Raw genomic sequence first — 21244 nt, forward strand, 5'->3', positions numbered from 1 at the left:
AAACAGTTTAAGTGAACCCTAACCCTAACCTACCTGTTTAAGGAGTTATGGCTGGCATAATGGAGATGACTGAGAGGCAAGGAATTGAAAGGGGTTGTTTCTGGGATGAAGAAACTCTTTCCAAGATGACCATCGGATACTCTCCATTAATAGAGTTGATTTCTCTGGGCCGTACCCCAAAGGCAGTGTTGCTAATTTAGCAAATTTGTTGCTAAATTAGCAACACATCTAAGTTTTTGTAGTGGGCTAATTCCTAGCTCAAAGAAGTCTGGAATAATTTTATGTTTGGGGTGGGTTTGCTTGTTTGCTTGCCCCCCAGCTCAGCCGTCTCGTGTTGGGGTTTACCCCAGTGGATGAAAGGGGTCGCATCCCTGCGCCTTTGGGTTAGGGACAGGCCTCTGACTGTCGTTTTGGCCTACGGGCCGAGCGGTAGTGCGGAGTACCCTTCTTGGCGTCCCTTTCGGGGGTGCTGGATAGTGTCCCTCCTGGGGACTCCATTATTCTGCTGGGGGACTTCAATGTCCACGTGGGAATCGACAGTGACACCTGGAGAGGCGTGATCAGGAAGAATGGCCTCCTCGATCTGAATCCGAGTGGTGTTTCATTCTTGGACTTCTGTGCTAGTCATGGATTGTCCATAATGAACACCGTGTTCAAGCATAAGGGTGTTCATCAGTGCACCAGGACACCCTAGCAGAAGGTTGGTGTTCGAATTTGTTATCATGTCGTCAGACCTTCGGCCACATGTTTTGGACACTCGAGTGATGAGATGGGCTGAGCTGTGCACTGATCACCACCAGGTGGTGAGTTGGATCTGCTGGAAGAGGAGAAAGCCGGACAGAGTTGGCAGGTCCAAGCGCATAGTGAGGGTCTGCTGGGAATGTCCGACAAAGCCCTCGGCCAGGGATGTATTCAACTCCCACCTCCGGGAGAACTTTGACCAGATTCTGGGGGGTGTTCTCTGCATCTATTGTCGATGCTGCTGCCCGTAGCTGCGGCCGTAAGGTCTCTGGTGCTTGTCGCGGTGGCAATCCCCGAACCTGGTGGTGGACACTGGCAGTAAGGGATGCTGTCAAGCTGAAGAAGGAGTCCTATCGGCTGTGGTTGGCTTGTGGGACTCCTTTGGCGGCTGACGGGTACTGTGAGGCCAAGTGTGCTGCAGCCCGGGCTGTGGCAGAGGCAAAACCTCCTTTGTATTATGGCAAGAAAAAAGCAGCTAAGTAAAGAAAAACGAGTGGCCATCATTACTTTAAGAAATGAAAGTCAGTCAGTCCGAACAATTGGGAAAACTTTGAAAGTGTCCCCAAGTGCAGTCGCAAAAACCATCAAGCGCTACAAAGAAACTGGCTCACATGAGGACCGCCCCAGGAAAGGAAGACCAACAGTCACCTCTGCTGCGGATGATGAGTTAATCCGAGTCACCAGCCTCACAAATCGCAGGTTAACAGCAGCTCGGATTAGAGAACAGGTCAATGCCGCACAGAGTTCTAGCAGCAGACACATCTCTAGAACAACTGTTAAGAGGAGACTGTGTGAATCAGGCCTTCATGGTAAAATAGCTGCTAGGAAACCACTGCTGAGGACAGGCAACAAGCAGAAGAGACTTGTTTGGGCTAAAGAACACAAGGAATGGACATTTGACCAGTGGAAATCTTAGCTTTGGTCTGATGAGTCCAAGTTTGAGATCTTTGGTTCCAAACACCGTGTCTTTGTGCGGCGCAGAAGAGGTGAACGGATGGACTCTACATGCCTGGTTCACACCGTGAAGCATGGAGGAGGAGGTGTGATGGTGTGGGGTTGCTTTGCTGGTGACACTGTTGGGGATTTATTCAAAATTGAAGGCATACTGAACCAGCATGGCTACCACAGCATCTTGCAGCAGCATGCTATTTTATCTGGTTTGCGTTTAGTTGGACTATCATTTATTTTCCAACAGGACAATGACCCCAAACACACCTCCAGGCTGTGTAAGGTCTATTTGACCAAGAAGGAGAGTGATGGTGTGCTGCACCAGATGACCTGGCCTCCACAGTCACCAGACATGAACCCAATCAAGATGGTTTGGGGTGAGCTGGACCGCGGAGTGAAGGCAAAAGGGCCAACAAGTGCTAAGCATCTCTGGGAACTCCTTCAAGACTGTTGGAAAATCAATTCAGGTGACTACCTCTTGAAGCTCATCAACAGAATGCCAAGAGTGTGCGGAGCAGTAATCAAATCAAAAGGTGGCTACTTTGAAAAACCTAGAATATAAGACATATTTTCAGTTGTTTCACACTTTTTTGTTCAGTATATAATTCCACATGTGTTAATTGATAGTTTTGATGCCTTCAGTGTGAAGCTACAATATTTATAGTCATGAAAATAAAGAAAACTTTTGGTCTGTACTGTGTATACAGACGATTTTCATGTAAGGGAAAGATCACTGAAAGGAAAATATTGTGAAATTATTTTTGTGTTCTATCAGATTGCTTTTAAATAAATGTAGGGAATCACATTAATAAAAATAAATAACTGGGCAATTTTAGTGCCATTAATCTATTTCATATTCTGTACTGTATTGTTTCTTCTGAGAATTAACTCCTTCATCAGTGAGAACATCTACCCATTTGCTTTATTTTCATCCACAAATTCACATCTCTACCTTTTCAAACACAGCATCACTGAATGCCACTTCTCCACCTCACAGATGTGTTCAGGGTTGTCCTTGGAGATTTCCCCAATCAAACAAAGCTCTCTTCCCCCCTCTTTTTCCCTTTCTATCAACCCGCCCAACCCCCCCCCCCCCCCCCCCACCCCCCGTCCATCTCGCCTGCTCACACTATCTCTCTATTCTCCCTTCGATTTCACACCAATGAGAGTGCAGCATGTAGCTCCCACTCACTGGCATCAGAAAAACGAGATATCTTTAGTCTTGTGCTGCACAATTTCATACAAATAACAGCATTGGCTAGACAGAATCTGCGTTCTGCCAAAGAATACATTGGTGGATATATAGTGGTGAAACAGGAAGGGAAGAAAGTGCAGCTGATCTCTCAAACACCAGACTCAAGGTAAATGATTTACTGTAATTTATTGTATGACACTGTTATGTAATTATTTTTGTTGACACTGAACTCTGAGCAATGTTTGGAGCTTAGTTATCCTTTAGCATTTACAAGCTTGATTACTGTGAGTGTCTTTTTTATGCATGCTTACTTTTAAAGCAGAACAAAACTTAAGAAAGTTATTTGTCCTGCTAGTATTGACATTGCAATCAAACTATTGCGTGGCAGACATATATTTTTAATAATCCACAATTATATTACATCCATCTAACTCTGTGCACGTTGCATGTCCAAACGTCTGTATATGAGGTTGTTTATGTATCTGTACAATTTTGTGATTCTACAGTTAATTATCAGTTCACTTCCTCCTCCTTCCCTCACTCTGGGGGCTTTTCAGTTTAGTAAATGTCACTCTGAGCTAAGCAAAGATTGGACCAGGGCTTGAAGCCTACTTGTGTGCCAACTTATGGAAATGGGTTTTACAATCTCCACTCAGCACCTGTCATTCTTGCCTTCTTGCCTTATCTTTGTCATTTATCAGCTTAATCCCTAAAGGGTATATTTATCAGAATTACAATAGCTACAATAGATGCTGCATCTATTGTCACTTATTTCTTGTAGTTTGTAGCCATGTAACAATATTTATTCTGATTATTTCAACTAGATCTCAAAGTTATGTAAACACACTCAAAACAAATTCTACTCCCCAAGGAACACACCTGATTTTAATATTAAGGTTGAAATAGACCTAATTTACACATTATATGTGTTCATTATATGTGTTACCCCATTTTAAACGTCTGTATTTCAACCACATTTGTACCACATTTAGATGTAATAGTTGTTTTTTTTATAAATGTATTGACTTATACCATGCTGTCAATTAAAGATTAAATTAAATAGCACAGACAAAAAAAAAGAAACATATATAAATGCCTGAAAGAACAAGCTGATACTTTATCAATTTCTTAGATAATATCAATGTGTGAAAAAAGTTAGTTTTATCTGCTTTGGTGCTAACATTTTAGAAAATACTGGTAAATATCATGATATATTTACATATTGACACTGTAGTGGTGGATGGAAATGTCACGGAAGTGGATGAACAACTGTAGATGAACATGCAAACTAGACAGGATGTGCACTGATAGCAAAACTCTTCACCAGAGATCAAGTTGATTGTAATTTTAACCAGAACCTCTATACTCTCATGCCCTGACAAGAAGTCTAGGAAGATGAGAAATATAGTTTTAATTTGTATTTATCCAAACAAAACACAACCAGTTGTTCAGAAACAAAACAAGTACAACAACAATGTCAAGTTTTTTTATTTTTTATTTATCTTTTATGTTTGACAATCTTGGCTGAAACATAACTGCATTTAGACCAGAAGTCCATTTAAAAAAAACACAATATATACCTAAGCGCAATGAGGTCATGGTAATGACAACATTCTTTGCTGTGGAGGGAGAAGACTCAAAGTCAGCTGTTTTCCGAGACAATGAGGTGTGAAAAAATTAAGATGGAGAAACATAGAGATTTAAAGGAAACAGTTTGTTTTCATGTTGATGCATGTTTACAAGAGAGCAAGACATTAAGAAGATAAAAGGAAAGCTGATTGAAGTGCAGAAAAGTTACTGTGTTATGCTTTTTAGCATTCAACCTGTGTGTATAGAGCATGTTGTAAATGTTGGCTAGCTTTTGGATATCATGGAGTTGAAGTTAGTGTCTACATTCTATAGGGAACTTATGTTTTAGTAATGTGGTTTAGCAAAAGATGCTACAGATAGTTTTAAATGTATATTCATATGCATTTAGTCTTTGTTTTAAAATATTAAAACCATGTTTATAATATTTACACAGGTTGTAACCCTTGTTGTCTGCTCCTAACATAAATTATTATTAAATTAATTATTGATAAATAATGCAACACTAGAAGCCTTGAGAAACCATGTTTAATGCTGTATCTTCGTATAATAAAGTTCTTAATAAGAAATAAATATCAGATAAAATTTGTATCAGCAGGTTTAGAAAATCTATGGATGGATGTGGCCACATGCATCTCTACACAAAACTATAGTTCAGTCAAAGAACTAATGTGTAAATGTCTAGTTAAATCTTTGGACAATATAGTAAAAGTTTGGGTTTGCCATCCAGGCTCCAACGTCATCATTCCATGACCACAGTGCTCAATGTGTCATGGAGTGATGAGTGCATCTCTAGCCTCTGCTTCACTTACACATAATAGGAAGAGACAAATGGCCTCTGACCCTGGAGGCCAAAGGGGTTATTGGGTGGCGGAGAGGCAGAAACGAACCAGAGTGCAGCTGAAGGTTTTGAAACTTAAGTAGACCGCCCTAAATCCTGAAGGTATGTTTTTTTTTGCATTATGTAGATGTGTGAGGAAATGGTGCTGACTTATGCATGACGTGTGGAATGCATGCAGCATTTGGCTTCCAACCAGGGATAACACCTAATCACATCCCGCATAAGGCCTGGCAGTGCTCCAAGTATTCTAACATAATGGTCTTGGCAATACAGCTGATATGCACTATGGTTCTGGTAGAATCTTGCTATTGAGAAGCACATCCAAGGTGCTGCTGTGTCTATTATGCTATTGGTGTTAACTTGTTATTGATGTTAGCTATGGTATCCTTAAAAAAGAAGTACTACATAAATTACTGACAGTGACTCAATTTAAGGCATGTATTTGGTATTTTCTGCTGGATATTTAATATACATTATCTGCTTACTTGGTATAGCATAATCCCTGTGTGTCCCTGTGAACCAGGAGGCAGAGGTTAATGGTATTAATGCCCTTTGTTGTATGCCATTTCACTGCTGCACCCTTGTTTAGCTCCCACCCGACCCATTAAGGACAAATAAAATCTAAAAATAAAAGCAAAATTTATAATCCCAACAGTATCAAAATCCCTGAAAAAATGATTTGCTAATGCGTTACAGTTGCATAACCATGTAATTCTAATTCATCTCTCAAACAACACCTCTTTGCAAGCAATTTATACCCAAGGTTGTGCTGTTGTATTAATAACCGGCAAATATTTATGCTGTTTTTATTTGGATCTTTGATTTCAAAAGAAGACTGTTTGCATCAGCCGTGAAGATTTTCCAGGGTAACAGTTTCCTATTACTATATAAATGAAGTGGACTGCAGTGCATAAGGTAAATTCAAAGTCATCACAGGCATATGAAATCAGTATGGAAAGCCAAAAACAGTGGAAGGCATTTTGCTTGAAAAACCACATTCATAATTTTTTTTCTTCATCTTTTTGAGGAGATCAGTTCTGTTCCAATTGTGTCACCAAAGGCAGTGGTTAATGTATAACGGACATTGCACCATAAGCTGAAAAGCATAGTATTAAATCAGTGTGTACTGGTTATATTCATATGAAAAACAGTACATCTCTTAGAAGAGAAACGCTTTTATTGTCAGCCCTTGGAGTCAAGCCACATTTTGCAATCTAGAATAAATCCTTGGGACACACTGATTACATAAATGGCTAAAGGTGGGATGACTGATATGAGACCTATACTCAGTTTGTAGCACAAGTAAAGCCATAAAGAACAAAATATTTTGGCACTAGCAAAGAGACCCATTTACCTGAGAAAAAATAAAAAACAAATGTGGATTTTCCTGCTAAGATTGAGGATTAATCCATTGTATTCATACATAGAAAGTACCAGAATATGTTTTGGCGGTAATATAAATTTATTTTAAGACATGTTTTCAGCTTTGCTAAAAGTGTCAATTTAACTTGGCACCAATTATGGTCACAAATTAATTTAATATGTTCCTACTAAATCCCGACTGTCCTGCCAACCTACCATTGCCTCTAAAGTTAAATTTAGCAAGCGCATGCGGAAACCTATTCTGTCCAGTTAAATCAGATCAGGTTCAGATTTAGCCCACAGTAAATGACATGGTCTAATTTTATCACTGAGCTAAATGTTATCCAGCAGCTAAGACAAGACATTGGTTTGCCCTTATCATCCTTAGCACGCAAGTCTGGTCCAGCCATGGACAGACAAAACCTATCATGTCAAAGAATTTTCCTTCTTTACCCAAAAGATGCAACTCATAATGACAAAGCTTTAAACATTTATTACCCAGTACAGTCACCTCTATTATAGAAACAGGCATCTGGTTGCTAAAACAAAGCCTTATCAGCATAATGAATCCATAGTGAATCGATAAAAATACTAAGAGCTGCTTTAAATATTGACATTTCTTATCAATAAATTCAGATGATTAGTCAATGTTTGCTTTACTACATCATAAGGTATTCTAAAATACAGTGAATGGTGCCAGGGTTCTGAGGTTAAGGTACAGAAACCCCTGGTGGTACTTGAACTGACTTTAGAAGGCTCCAAATGAATATGGGTATTGATTATTTAACATGGTAATACAGTTAACATACAACCAGCAACAAGCAAAACAGCTTGAAAGATTAGTGCTTCAGGCACATTGGCTTTTGCTTCAAACTGGAGCTACTTATAAAAAGAGCAATGGAGATATTTAGAAGTTTACTAATGGGTACTTCCATTTACTGCCAAAGCTGCACCTTGGATAAGAGAATGGCTTCACAGCCATAATCAACATTGTTCTAGTGGCAAGTGGGAAAAGCTGTATAATTTGCAATTGATGTAGTTGGTAATAAGGCTGCCTACGATTAGGAATACAAGCTAAAAAAAAACAGTGTAGTTCTTTGCAATTTGTGCTTTCAAATACTGTTTCACAATATTGGCTAAAAGATTACAGGTACTATGTACATTGGTTGGACAATGAAACTAAAACACCTGGTTTTAGACCACAATAATTTATTAGTATGGTGTAGGGCCTCCTTTTACGGCCAATACAGCGTCAATTCATCTTGGGAATGACATATACAAGTCCTGCACAGTGGTCAGAGGGGTTTTAAGCCATTCTTCTTGCAGGATAGTGGCCAGGTCACTACGTGATACTGGTGGAGGAAAATGTTTCCTGACTCGCTCCTCGAAAACAGCCCAAAGTGGCTCAATAATATTTAGATGTGGTGACTGTGCAGGCCATGGGAGATGTTCAACTTCACTTTCATGTTAATCAAACCAATCTTTCATCAGTCTTGCTGTGTGTATTGGTGCATTGTCATCCTGATACACGGCACCGCCTTCAGGATACAATGTTTGAACCATTGGATGCACATGGTCCTCAAGAATGGTTCGGTAGTGCTTGGCAGTGACGCGCCCATCTAGCACAAGTATTGGGCCAAGGGAATGCCATGATATGGCAGCCCAAACCATCACTGATCCACTCCCATGCTTCACTCTAGGCATGCAACAGTCTGAGTGGTAGGCTTCTTTGGGGCTTCTCCACACTGTAACTCTCCCGGATGTGGAGAAAACAGTAAAGGTGGACTCATCAGAGAACAATACATGTTTCACATTGTTTTATGTTTTTTGGATACAATCCGGGTTAGCACCCAAACATCCCTTTCAGACAGCTTCCTCTTGCGTCCACAGTTAATCCTGTTGGATGTGGTTCGTCCTTCTTGGTGGTATGTTGACATTACCCTGGATACCGTGGCTCTTGATACATCACAAAGACGTGCTGTCTTGGTCACAGATGCGCCAGCAAGACGTGCACCAACAATTTGTCCTCTTTTGAACTCTGGTATGTCACCCATAATTTTGTGTGCATTTCAATATTTTGAGCAAAACTGTGCTCTTACCCTGCTAATTGAACCTTCACACTCTGCTCTTACTGGTGCAATGTGCAATCAATGAAGACTGGCTACCAGGCTGGTCCAATTTAGCCATGAAACCTCCCACACTAAAATGACAAGTGTTTCAGTTTCATTGCCCAATCCCTGTATGTGGATGTTTTAATTAGTTACAAACTGTCCAAATGTTAAATGTGTGACAGCCATATTGGATTTTGACATTACATTTGAGAAACTTACAACTTTCCTACTTGAAATGCTGATCTTAGTGGACCTTTCTGTTTTTTCTTCACTGGTACTGTGTAAATTTTAGCTTTTATCTAAAAATCAATGCATTGTTAAGCTTCACAGTATTAAATCACAATCATCCTTGCCAAATTGCAATTGCAAAAGAATGCTGGGATACAATATTAGGTAGGACATTATATTTTAAATGCCAAGCATGCAAATTCTACATGCCAACACTTGGACTGTTGGATAGACAAATGGACAGATAGACTAATGTCTTCAAAGCCAACATTTGAGGCGTATTTGTAGTGGCTGATAAGCTACAGCTCACAAAGAGTGGTGAGATATTGTGATTAAACTAAATCAAAGAAGACACTGGAAAATGTGGGTTATTTGTAATCAATGTGGTCATTGTTATATTCAGGAATTATATTGCACTAATTGTGAATCCCTAATCCAACTGGATTCCTCAAGGAGAGAAGTAGTCTTTCTGCTGCCAGAGAAATGTGGGTGTGTTTTGGGTGTGTAGATGTGCCCCTGAGCAAGGCATTTACCCTGAGTTGTCAGTCTATCAGTGAATGCATGTGTGTGCATTTGTGAGTGCAGTTGAATGAATGCATTTTGAGTGGTCAGTATGAATAAAAAAAGCACCTAACGAGTTTAGGCAATTTACCATTTGTACTTGTGTTTTAAGATGTGTCCATACACGATACTCAGTACATGGAAAATAGTATTACCTGGTTGTTATAGAAAGTTTCAGAGCTACTGGTCTAGCAAACTATCTGCTAACTTACTGCAATGTGTTTTTACAGAAATGACAATATCTGAATTGAAAAGTTAGACAGTTGAGTAAAATATGCATTTCTTATGGAATTGTATATCTTAAAGATTATAATAAAACAGCATTGCTCTGCATCTCCATTTTCAGCCCTTCTGTTTGGAATTTCTGTGTTCTCTCTGTGCATTTCCAGATTTTCTCCAGGTACAATAGTTTCCTTCTATTATCAATCAATATTTATGTTTGGTTCAGTTAAATCATGCAGATTTTTTTTATGTAGCACCAATTCCCTATAAAAGTCATCCTGAGCCTCTTTACAAAAAAAAAAAAAAAACAGGTCAAATTCAAGTTTGAACTCTGAACAGGACGAAGTATGGAAGACAAATTGGTAGAAGGATGTATAAATAGACAGATTGGTGGTGCTGCAGTAAAAGGAAATCCAGAGGGCAGAAATTCAAATAGATTAGATAAAGATGGAAGAAAAAAAAAATTGTCATGATGAACGTTAATTACAAAAAGGCCAAGGATCCAAAATAAGAAATCTAAAGAACTGAGATCAGATATAATGATGATATGGTGATGGTGATAATAAATATTACAAGTAATAATATTAGAAGAAACCGACACTTGGTGTGTGGGAGCTTAAAGTAAAACCGCTGCAAAAAAAATGGCACTAATATAAAAGAAATCAAGAGTTAAACACCATAAAAACAACAGATGACCAAGACCATGAAATTGGTAGCAGGAACAGGAAAATATTGTGCTGGTATATTAGGATTATATATATAATGTAATATATATTGCTTGTGATTTTGAACTGAATGATACACAGTAAATGGAAAAGGAATGGCCTATCAGGGGAATGAAATATTAATAATGGTGTGTTTCTGCATATAAACTTGATGGAAACGGTATGATGTACCTACAATCCCTCTGGTGGTTTTATCTAAAGTTCACTTTTAAAATAAGCAACAGCTATATGTTTCAACATATTCAACTTTAAAATCTCAGATTAAAGGCAATGTATGTGTTCTTTTTTTACATTGTTTGTAGATGTAGCGTTTAAAATTTTAAGTAACTGTTCTGAAAATTGCATAATGACTGAGTGTAAAAAATAAGATCTCAATGCCATTCATTATTTTAAAAAGTCCTTGCTAACAAAAGAACAGCAGAGAGGTGCAGGTTTTTTAGCACATCAGCAAGGTTTTCAACAATGTCAAGACTCATTTAACATGCAGCCATTACTCATGGCCCTGGCTATATTTAGCAGCAGTCTTGTTTCCTAACAGCGACCTCAACTGTCATTTTTACTGTGATATTTTTAATATATTCACAACAAAAAAAGAACTAAAGAGCATGTTAACAAGGTGTAGTAGAAAGAAAAACAATTATGTCTCAAAAACATTACATGATAAAGTCCATGAACTGACCTCACGAATAAACCTCTTTTATATCTGATCCCAGGGCTTTTGTTTCAAATTTGTCTCTATTCCCAGAAGCGTTTTCTGAGCTACTATCAACACAATAGAACTGTGTTTACTGTAAACAGCAATGTACATTATTGTGCAACACTGAGAACAAACAAAATGCACGAGATGACAAAATAAACCTACATTATTTTGCTAAAGTAATTCAGATAAAACATGAGTTGAAAAATGTATTTCTACACTTTTAGCAGATGTTATTAAGCATTCTATGCTATGAGGCCATACTGTACTAATCCATTCAATGCAGCTGATTTATTTGCATTATTTAGATGGTTCTTCTTTTTTAATACATGGAGTATGTATGGAGTAGGCACAGTTATTGAAGCCCATTTCTGCCACTCTGATGAAAAAACAAAACCCCCAAAAAACTTGTATCTCATAATTATGACTTAGCAATCTCATAATTATGACTTAGTTTAAATTGGCTCCCTGGCGTTCTATGGAAATAGTTGAGACACATTTGGCTTGATAGACAGAAATGGATGTTGCTAAATTAATTGTCAGAAGTAGTTTTACAAATCTTGAAATCTTGCAAGTTTTAGAATAATCCCATAATGTCAAATTAAGCCTCTGGACATTAGAGAGAAGATTGCAACAGAAGCAGCTTTGACAGAGAAAAAACAAGACGGATGATGCAGAAGTGGCATCTTTCATTGATCAACAACAAGGATCTGGTAGACAGCATGGCTACAGGTGGATGCACCAGAAATGTTGGATGGCTGGGATGGTCACAGACAGAGAAGCAGTTCATCTTCTGATGCGCTTAATGGATCTAAATAGGGTTGATCTGCATGCACAAAATCTCTTGAGACGATGCTCATATGTCAGTCGTGGACCAAACTATGTATGGCACATTGATGGGTATGACAAACGAAAGGCTGTGAAAAGAGTACTTCGAGGATCTCCTCAATCCTGCAATCACACATTCCCTGGTGGAAGCAGAGGCTGGGGACTAGGGGGATGACTCTTTCATCACCCAGGCTGAAGTCACCGAGGTGGTTAAAAAGCTCCATAGTCCTCTTGGCTGTGGTGGTTAAAAGGCTCCACGGTCTTGCTTGCCCCCTCTAGCCAAGACCTACAGCATGCACTGGGGCAGTTCGCAGCTGAATGTGAAGCAGCTGGGATGAAAATCAGCTCCTCCAAAACCGAGGCAATGGTTCTTGACCGGAAAAGGGTGGCTTGTCCTCTTCAGGATGGAGGGGAGTTCTTGCCTCAAATGTCTTGTTTATGAGCGAGGGGAGAATGGAGCAGCAGATTGACAGACAGATCAGTGTGGCTGCCGCAGTAAAAGGGTCACTGTGCCAGTCCATTGTGGAAGAGAGAGCTGGGCCAAAAAGCGAAGTTCTCGATTTACCGGTCGGTCTACGTTCCTACCCTCACCTATGGCCATGAACTTTGGGTCATGACCAAAAGAACAAGGTCCCGGATACAAGCGGCCGAAATGAGCTTCCTCCATACGGTGGCCGGGCACTCCCTTAGAGATAGGGTGAGCAGCTAGGCCATCCGGCAGGAACTCTGAGCAGAGCCAAAGCTCCTCTACATCAAGGGGAGCCAGTTGAGGTGGCTCAGTCATCTATACCGGATGCCTCCTGGACGCCTCCCTCAGGAGGCATTTCAGGCACATCCCACCAGGAGGAGGCTCAGGGGACGGCCCAGGACACAGTGGAAGGACTATGTCTCTCGGCTGGGCTGGGAACGCCTTGGGCCTCCCCCAGGAGGAGCTGGAGGAGGTGTCTGGGGAGAGGGAAGTCTGGGTGTCTGTACTGAGTCGGCTGCCCCCGAGACCCAACTCCGGATGAAGCGGAAGACAACGAGTATGAGTACAAACTAAAGCCTTATGGTATATGTATTAATGGATGCATAGATTAATGGATGCATAGATGGCTTCTCAAGGAAAATATTCTGGTTAGAAGCATATAAAACGGTGATCCTCACATTATTGCTGGCTATGTCATTGATTTTGTGATGGAATGGAATGGATTTCCAAAAAAGGTCAGAGTGGATCATGGCACAGGCGATGCCAAGATTTTTGCACAACATCGAGGAGGAAAATGGCTTTGACTCTGTTACCCTCAGTTTGAGTACGGGAAATCAAGGATGGAACGATAGTGGTGCACCTTAAGAAATGAATGTGCCCAGTTTTGGATGGATCATTTTGGCCAGATGAAAGCCGATGGCTGTGTTACAAGTACTATCAGTGTTCTAATCATGTTATTCCTAACAGATAACTGTTGGTGACCTTTTCTGTCTACATATTATTGTTTGTAATTTTGTTACTGTTCTGTTTGATTGATAAGACAGCATAAAGGTCCAGTATTACTCTTCACGTTTATATTTCAGTGTTTTTGGGATTCTTAATCATTTTATTTACCGCACAACAGCAAATAAAAAATAAAAAGATTCTATATTGTATTTAGAATGTATTTATTTTTTAACCTGCCAACAAAGTAAAATCCATTATTTTTACATTACCAAAAATAAATAAGTGGTTAAAAAATACTTGCCTTAGTGAACATAACATTTATATGATTAACATAATAGATGACACCAAGTTGGGCCCAGTTAAACTAATCAAAATAAGACCCTATGTATAAACCTGCCACAAACAAATATACATCCAATGTGCAAAAAAGAATACATTTTGGAAAATGCTTTTAATATGAATGCAATGTAACAAGTACAACTATCAAAACAGTTGTGTATCAAAAAAAGACTAAGCAAAAATAAAGAGTGCCCATTTTAGTTTACTCTGGCAATAAACTTGTAAACATGCCCTTCAGCAATTTTCACATGTTACCTCTTAGGTTTTAATGTATCAACAGTTACTGTCATTGTAAAGATATTAACGAATGTTTAATGAAATTTCTTCAAAGGTCAACAAGACCCCTTTGCAACTCAAATAAAAATGGTTTCAATAGTTTCCGTTTTGTTTGTGATGCAAACATTTTTGTTTATCCAACCATAATTTTGAAGGTTTTTAAGGTATAAATGTCATCGATAGGTTGCAGTGCCCCCTGTCTTTTACAAATAAAAGGACGGTTCTATTTTTTGTTTTTCCTTCATACTTTGATATATTACAAATCATGGTGGCAAAAGCAACACCTTTTTTGCAGCAAAAACCACTACAGAGCACACATATTTGATATCATTTTTGTTTGAGAAAAGTAATCTAAGAAGCCTTGTTGACCTCTGATGACCTACACTTAAGCAAACAAAAAGTGTTGCTGCACAAACCAGCATTCACTTAGCACAAACATTTATCCCCTTTTTGTGAAATTCGAGTGTTGGGGCATCACATCACCCAGATCAAATGTTATCCCAAAAGCCTGAAACTACAGCATAAGAAAATGTGAAAAGAAATCAACTCAAAACATCTCGCTTGACATTGATAGACAACTTGTTACTTTAAAGAGCCACGTTAATCTATTTTTTTTCTCCACAGCTGTGATGCCAACCAAACTTTAAATGATTTCCATGACTGAGACATTACACTCCAAAGGTTTGTTAATTTTAGCACTGAAATCTGGGTGGCTATCATAATAAACTGACAGCCACATGTGTGAGCTACATGTCTTGTCAGAAACCCTTGTATCTTGGTGAACTCTGTCAGAATTTTCTTATCCAGGAAAAGGTCTGAACCTGTGCAAAATCTTAGAAACAAGAACAGATGCTGCAAATCAGACAGGCAGACCGACAGACAAAAAGCAACAGCATTTTTTTTATCACCTACATCTTCAGGGATATGTTTTAATGGTTTTTCATATATGGTATGACACACCTGTACCTTAGCTACAAATCTGTTACTTTATAGTGTAACTAACAGTAACGCTATGATAAAAATTATTATTATTTTTATAATAATATTTGCAATGAAATAGCAAGATAATCATTTTTCATCTCCAATAAAGACAATTGTCTTGTATTGTGATTTAAACTTTTTAATATGTGGACAATGCTTCACCTCCAGTCAAACTGTTCCATTGTTGTACCCCACAGACTGAAATGCAAAAACTCTCTTATTATACTAACCTTATGGGCAGTGGTGGGCACAGTTCAGCTAATCATCTAACAGCGGAACACATTTTTTGTTTAGCAGATTAGCATTTTTTCTAACTTTAGAAACTGTTAAACTCTTTAGCTTCTGCTAAATTAAGCTTTGCCAACTTACAAAATTTGCAAGTTGGAGAACTGCTGTATTTATTCTTACTACACAATGGTTGTCATAAAATTTCATGAATATGTCTACAAATGAATTAAAATCTTGTGCCAGATCTATATGCAAATAAATTATTTTTTAACAGAGTTGTCAACTCCTTTGTTCTTACTCTCCTATATCATGTTTGCTGTTCTGTCCTGATAATGCAGTAATTTATGTCATATTTTACAAATACTGGAAAATAATCATTGATATAATTCAATAACAGACCTCCTGTAGATTTTTTAACAATATCATGTGTGAAAATGTTATCAATTAACGTGGCTGAATGGGATGGGATTCTGTTGGGTCTAATTATCTTTGGAACAAGAGTCAAACTGTTGATTGTGTTCAGAAATTCATGTGTGGACCTATGAGTGTTTACATTAAGCAAATTTATATTGAAGTCTGTGCATATAATTAATACCTTATTAATCACATCCATTCCACAAGAATATCAATATCAGAGCTAGGTGTTCTTTAAAAACAACTTACAACAATGTTATTGAAGTCCTAATAAGTATATGAATACTTTTGCAATTTGTGTTCCATGAGTTTGCTGTCTGTCAATTTCTGCATTGTTTATGCTGAGATGCTCATTGTGGAAGACATTTGAGCCTTTGAGCTTCCAACCTTGTTTGAGCAGCGCATTTTTATGTTTGTAGTTCACAAATCTTAAAATGATGTGGATGGCGAGCTTCGACTTGGTTAGTGTCCAGTATTATGTCTTTAGACTCCAAGAAGGCGGCCACTGGTCCTCGGTTGAAATGACGTCCAATTCTACGTTTCCTCCACTATTGCGATTCACAGCAGGATTTCAGTTTCACTGCCAGTCGAGTAACGATCATAATTTGTTGTGGTACATTGTTCCAACTCATTCACTCAATGTTCCAGATAAATTATTCTCTTATCCTTTTCTTCATTTTGAAGTTGAAGTGCTTTTATTTCATCTGTTGGGTTTTTCTGCTGGAGCCACATTGCTATAACTGTCATTTTCTTCAAGATAGATCTGACCCACATACAGAAGAACACTCAGAACAACAACTGAATCAGTAAAAGGTGTTTTATTTACAAGAAGTGAAACTGGAACATGAACAGTAGAATCGCCAACTGTATAAAAAGAGGGGGAAGAGAACTGGTGAATACAAGAACTATAATGTTGCGGAATAAACGAGAAGTAACTATGATTACCAGTTGAACGGCTTACTAGGTGAGTGTAGTCAGATCGCCAGGGATAGAGGGAGTCGGGACCCAGGTGTGCGAAGCGGAGAAATCCAGATGGTTTTACTTGAGCTATAGAGTGAGTTCTGGTGAGTTCAGGAGTTAATTCAATGTTCAGGTACTTGCGTTGGAGGGTGGACAGGGTACGCTTCTGCCTTGTTTCAGGAGACGGAGGATAGCAGGAAGCTGCCAGCTTGGTACTTGGAAACGAAATCCAAACGAAATCCACCAAACATAGGTAATCTTGATCATCCAGAAACTTCTGGAACCAAAGTCAAAGTTCAACAAAGAATGATCAGAAGGTTCAGGTTTCTGCCACAGAAGGCAAACACTCTGGCATCGAAGTGCTGGCAGCTTCCTGCTTAAATACTCCTCCAATGCAATCAGCAGATCAGTTGCACCTGTCACCCAGCACACCTGAGAAACTCCAGCACCATCTGGAAACTGAAAACAAAAGTGCAGACAAAACACAAACACACACTGAACCCAAAACCCCGACTGTAACTTTTGTGACTATGAAATCCAGTGATTATTTGTTTATTTATTTTTAATTATTATTTATTTTATTTTTTTCAGAAAAAAAAACATTAGGCACTTGAGTTCAAATTCATTATCATAAAGTTGAGGAGTTGGTCTTGCAAAAACCAACAGGGCAAACACAGGTGTGTTGACAAGAGCTGCATTGCATTTAGAAGTTCTTGTTTTGCTCTCAGACAACCAACTTGCAAAGATGCACAATTAGAAAGAACCCCTTGTTAACACTTAGATCTTTTGTATTTTAAAATAAAAAAATAGAATAACTTCTTTTTTTGTTGTGTTTTTTTATTTCTTGTTTCAAATAAGAAAATCCAAGCGAAACAAATATGCATGGACCCCTCCTGTCCATAATTATCCCCTTGGTTTTATTAATGTTGAAGGGAGACTGTTGGTTTCTCACCATGTCAACAAACTTCCCACTTCTATGTTTTCATCAGTGATAAGGCACGTCACTTCAGTAGCTTTTAAATCTTTCCGGAATATGTCCATATGTTTGGAAGAACAATGATTAGTTAACACTGTTGGAGGACACCTTGTACCTTAAAGCATCCAAGGAAGACTTTCAATATTGGAGAGCAAAAATGATATGCACCATAAAATGGCAATAGTCTTTTGAAATAAACCATCAGTCATTCAATTCATACTTTTTCATTTCTTTTTATAGCAGAATGGTTGGAAAAAATAAATCAAAATTGTTCTTAAATGGATATCAGTAACATCCCAAGAGCTAGATATGTTTCCACTGATACTTTGATAGTATCAATACTAGTGCAGCTTCAGCAGCTTTGTCAGTGATACACTTTTTGCTCAGGAGACTACCAACGTCACAGGGAGAATATGCACTTGAGCATTCGTGTATTCATAGTGATCTTGTATGTCTGTGGTATTATTCATTTCATCAATACTATTGAACTATTGGGGAAAAATGCAGTTTTCTTTTATTAAAAGCAGTTACGGCTTTAGTAGATCACTTTATTTAGGTCACTAATGAATTTAGTAGCAATTTTTTATGAACTCTACAAAATCCCAGCTAAAAATGCACATCTACTGAATGAAACTCTTGTTAGCATTCAAAAATCAAGGACAAGGAGAGAGACCTTAAAACCTGCATTGCATCAAGTTAGGTAACACCTAACACACACAAACATAGACAGAAGTGTCATGATCCAGATTTTTACTTGCTAACATACACATCCCATCAGGCATGTAAAGAAACTAGAGTTTTAGCAAACGCTGCCAACACTTTCACATTCATGAGAAGTGCTTGTGTATCTCTAAGACATTAGAATGCTATGGCTGTTTTTAGATTTTTTTTTTTCCTCCAGGAGCCGGCCTTACTGCATGGCTGAATAGAACATGCACCGTTTCCTCCTGACTGCGTGGATTTGTCAGGGGTTTTTATAAATAACTCAGTAGCACATGTCTGCAGTACAGTGCACACTGAAAAGCTGAACTCTTAAGAACCATGGACACAGTGATTTTGTGAACATACAGACAGGACAAGAAGACAAGACAGCATGAGAAGGAGATATATTATAATATCAAGAGACTGGCAAGCAGAAAAGAGCATAAACTGTACAATGACTGTCCTTGTCTGATGAAAAGGGCACATGCTATTATGGCACATACCATGTGGCCATAGTACATGTCTTAAAGGGTAGTTCATAATTTTAGTAGAAGCAGTCATTTTATTCAGATGACGTTTTGCAACCAGATGTGTTAACATTAGGGCTGGGCTTTTTAGTAATATTAGGGTATGAAGGTTTTAAAAAATGACTCCAGCCTGCAGAAACTTTCCATTATAACATCCCAATAGTTTAAACCCCTATCATAGAGATCTTGAAGAAAGTGCCAGTTTCGAGAAGGTTAGTACAGTGCTGTCCTTCCCCCACCTAGTGCTGCTCACTGCTGGTCATATTGCAAGAGGAAGGCTCCTTAAAGGCAAATTTGGCTATTATGCAACATTTTCAGTCGTGAAAACAAGGACTCTCATTTGGACTCAGACATTTTTTAAATAAACATAATATTTAATAAAATAGATACAACTCTTATTTAGGAGTTTGCTTAGGAATTACTGCTTAATTATTACATGGATCAGTGAATCGAAATAAATACTCTTGATCACAATACTAGTTATGTCTGTGATACTTAATTTTAATGCAATCATAGTGTGAAACAGGCATTTCTACACAAGTTTGCCACACTGTGAGAATATCAAAGAATCTCACTATGTCAACAGTAAATTAACTGCATCGTAAACTGTGATAACAGTCTTTTTTTCTTTTGATCATTAACAGGAACCCCAACCAGCAACTCTTCTTCACCACACCCTTGTTTCAAATCAAAAACTCTTTAGAGATGTTCCTTTTGGAGTTAGATAAAATGTGGGATTATCAGAAGTGAAAAATAAACTAAAGTTATAAACAAGACTTTTATTAAATTGATATACTTCACATTTAATCACACCACATTAGTTACACCTAATTGAGCAGTTTTTTCCTTACCTTTATAAAAATACATATTTTTACGCTTGGATGAAATATTCGTTAGAATTAGAAAAGTAATTTCCCATTCAAGTGTACTGTTAAAATACTCTATTTGTTGTCTTCACAAAAAAGATAAAGATTGCATTATGTACCTCTATAGTAGTGTTTTTTTATGTTTTTTTTTTTCTATTGTCATTGAGACTCCTATGATCTTTGACAGGGGATGTTTCTATTCATAGTCTGCTATACTTATTCACTACCTATTGTTTTTGCAACTTCTAAAAATAACTATTTATTAGTGAAGTGAGTGTGCGTTGAGATTATGACTTATGCTGATGAGCATGCAACCTACCTTTCTAAGTTTATTGCGTCTGTTTGATCCATAATAGGTGATATATATGTATTTCTGGATGAGGCTACAGCGTTGCTACAGTTTATTTGAAACAAACTGCATGGGGATGGAGTGTTTTGAGATTTATATGCTGTGGGTCAGGAAAGCTTCAGAAAAAAAAAATTACAACTCAGTAGTGGCGTTTACCTTCTGGTATTGCAAACAAATGTTCTTTGTGGAAATACATTCAATTCACTTATCCTTTCCGCAAAGCAGAGTGACAAAGAGTTAACATTAGCTAATACCATAAACCTGATATACAATTGTTCCAGTCTAAATGCAAATGCATTTTTTTTTTTTCTAATTTCAGGTATTTTAAAACAGTGAGTGGGGAACAAAAGTAAAATTTTAAAAAGCCTTGGAATTTATGTAATGAGTGAAGCCCATTAGTTTCAAGAAATGGCTTTTAGCTGGTCAATGAACAGTACATTTGATGCAATGTTCCCAATTTAACTTCCAAGCTTCAAAGCGGTCATTTTTTTCCATTTCTCTGCAGCAGCAATATTATCAAAGAGAAATACTTTATGTAAACTACATATACAATAGTGGTTGTAGTGTGAATAAAAGAATGTATGAGTGGAAAAATCATATACAATTTAATATAGTTTCCTATTGTTCTGTTATAAAAGCCAAAGATGCATGATTTTAATGGCTTGCTCTCCTAGAAGCATATTTTTTGAAAACATTCTCTTGAAAATATAAAAAGGAATAATTAAAGGTAGATGTTTCAATTAAATGAAAAACAGGTATTTTAAATCTAACAGTGATAGGGAACAAAGAGGCCACTAGCCAAGGCGTGATCTAACAAAAAAAACTAAGCATTTTCTCTCCTATCAATCTAAAATATTTATCTTCTAAAAAGATAGTTGGATTGTTGCATTCATACAAAAACAAAAAATGCGAGAGTGAACTTTTTGTTTTTTTACTAATCATTGCAAGATTGTTTTTGAACATTTACACCACAGTGTTCCAATAAAATAACATTTCCTATTTGGGGTTGTTTGCCAACCTTAAGCTGATATTTTAACTAAAACCAGATTGTTGTAAAACAGCTTTTCGACACATTGTAACCAGAAGTTGTCTGAATTTGGAGATGTTTATCATTGCACAATGTAGGCATGGCCCTTTCTTGTTTCAAGTACTTTTGTGGAACTAAG

The 21244-nt window shown here is 37.9% G+C and overlaps 1 protein-coding gene across 3 annotated transcripts in view; it reads left to right on the forward strand.

The window, feature by feature from the left end:
- The first annotated feature begins 2865 nt into the window (after nt 1-2865).
- Nucleotides 2866-21244, forward strand: part of rgs8 (regulator of G protein signaling 8) — a 31342-nt gene continuing 12963 nt past the window's right edge. For 2 of the 3 annotated variants that reach the window (XM_047373908.1, XM_047373909.1), the window contains exon 1: nt 2866-3050. The gene's annotated coding sequence lies outside the window, so the exon portion shown is untranslated. Of the gene's footprint in view, nt 3051-14699; nt 14757-21244 lie in introns of all 3 variants that reach the window. The other variant, XM_047373910.1, reaches the window with a different exon arrangement.

This window comes from Girardinichthys multiradiatus, chromosome 9 (genome assembly GCF_021462225.1).
Source record: "Girardinichthys multiradiatus isolate DD_20200921_A chromosome 9, DD_fGirMul_XY1, whole genome shotgun sequence".
Classification (NCBI taxonomy): Eukaryota; Metazoa; Chordata; class Actinopteri; order Cyprinodontiformes; family Goodeidae; genus Girardinichthys; species Girardinichthys multiradiatus.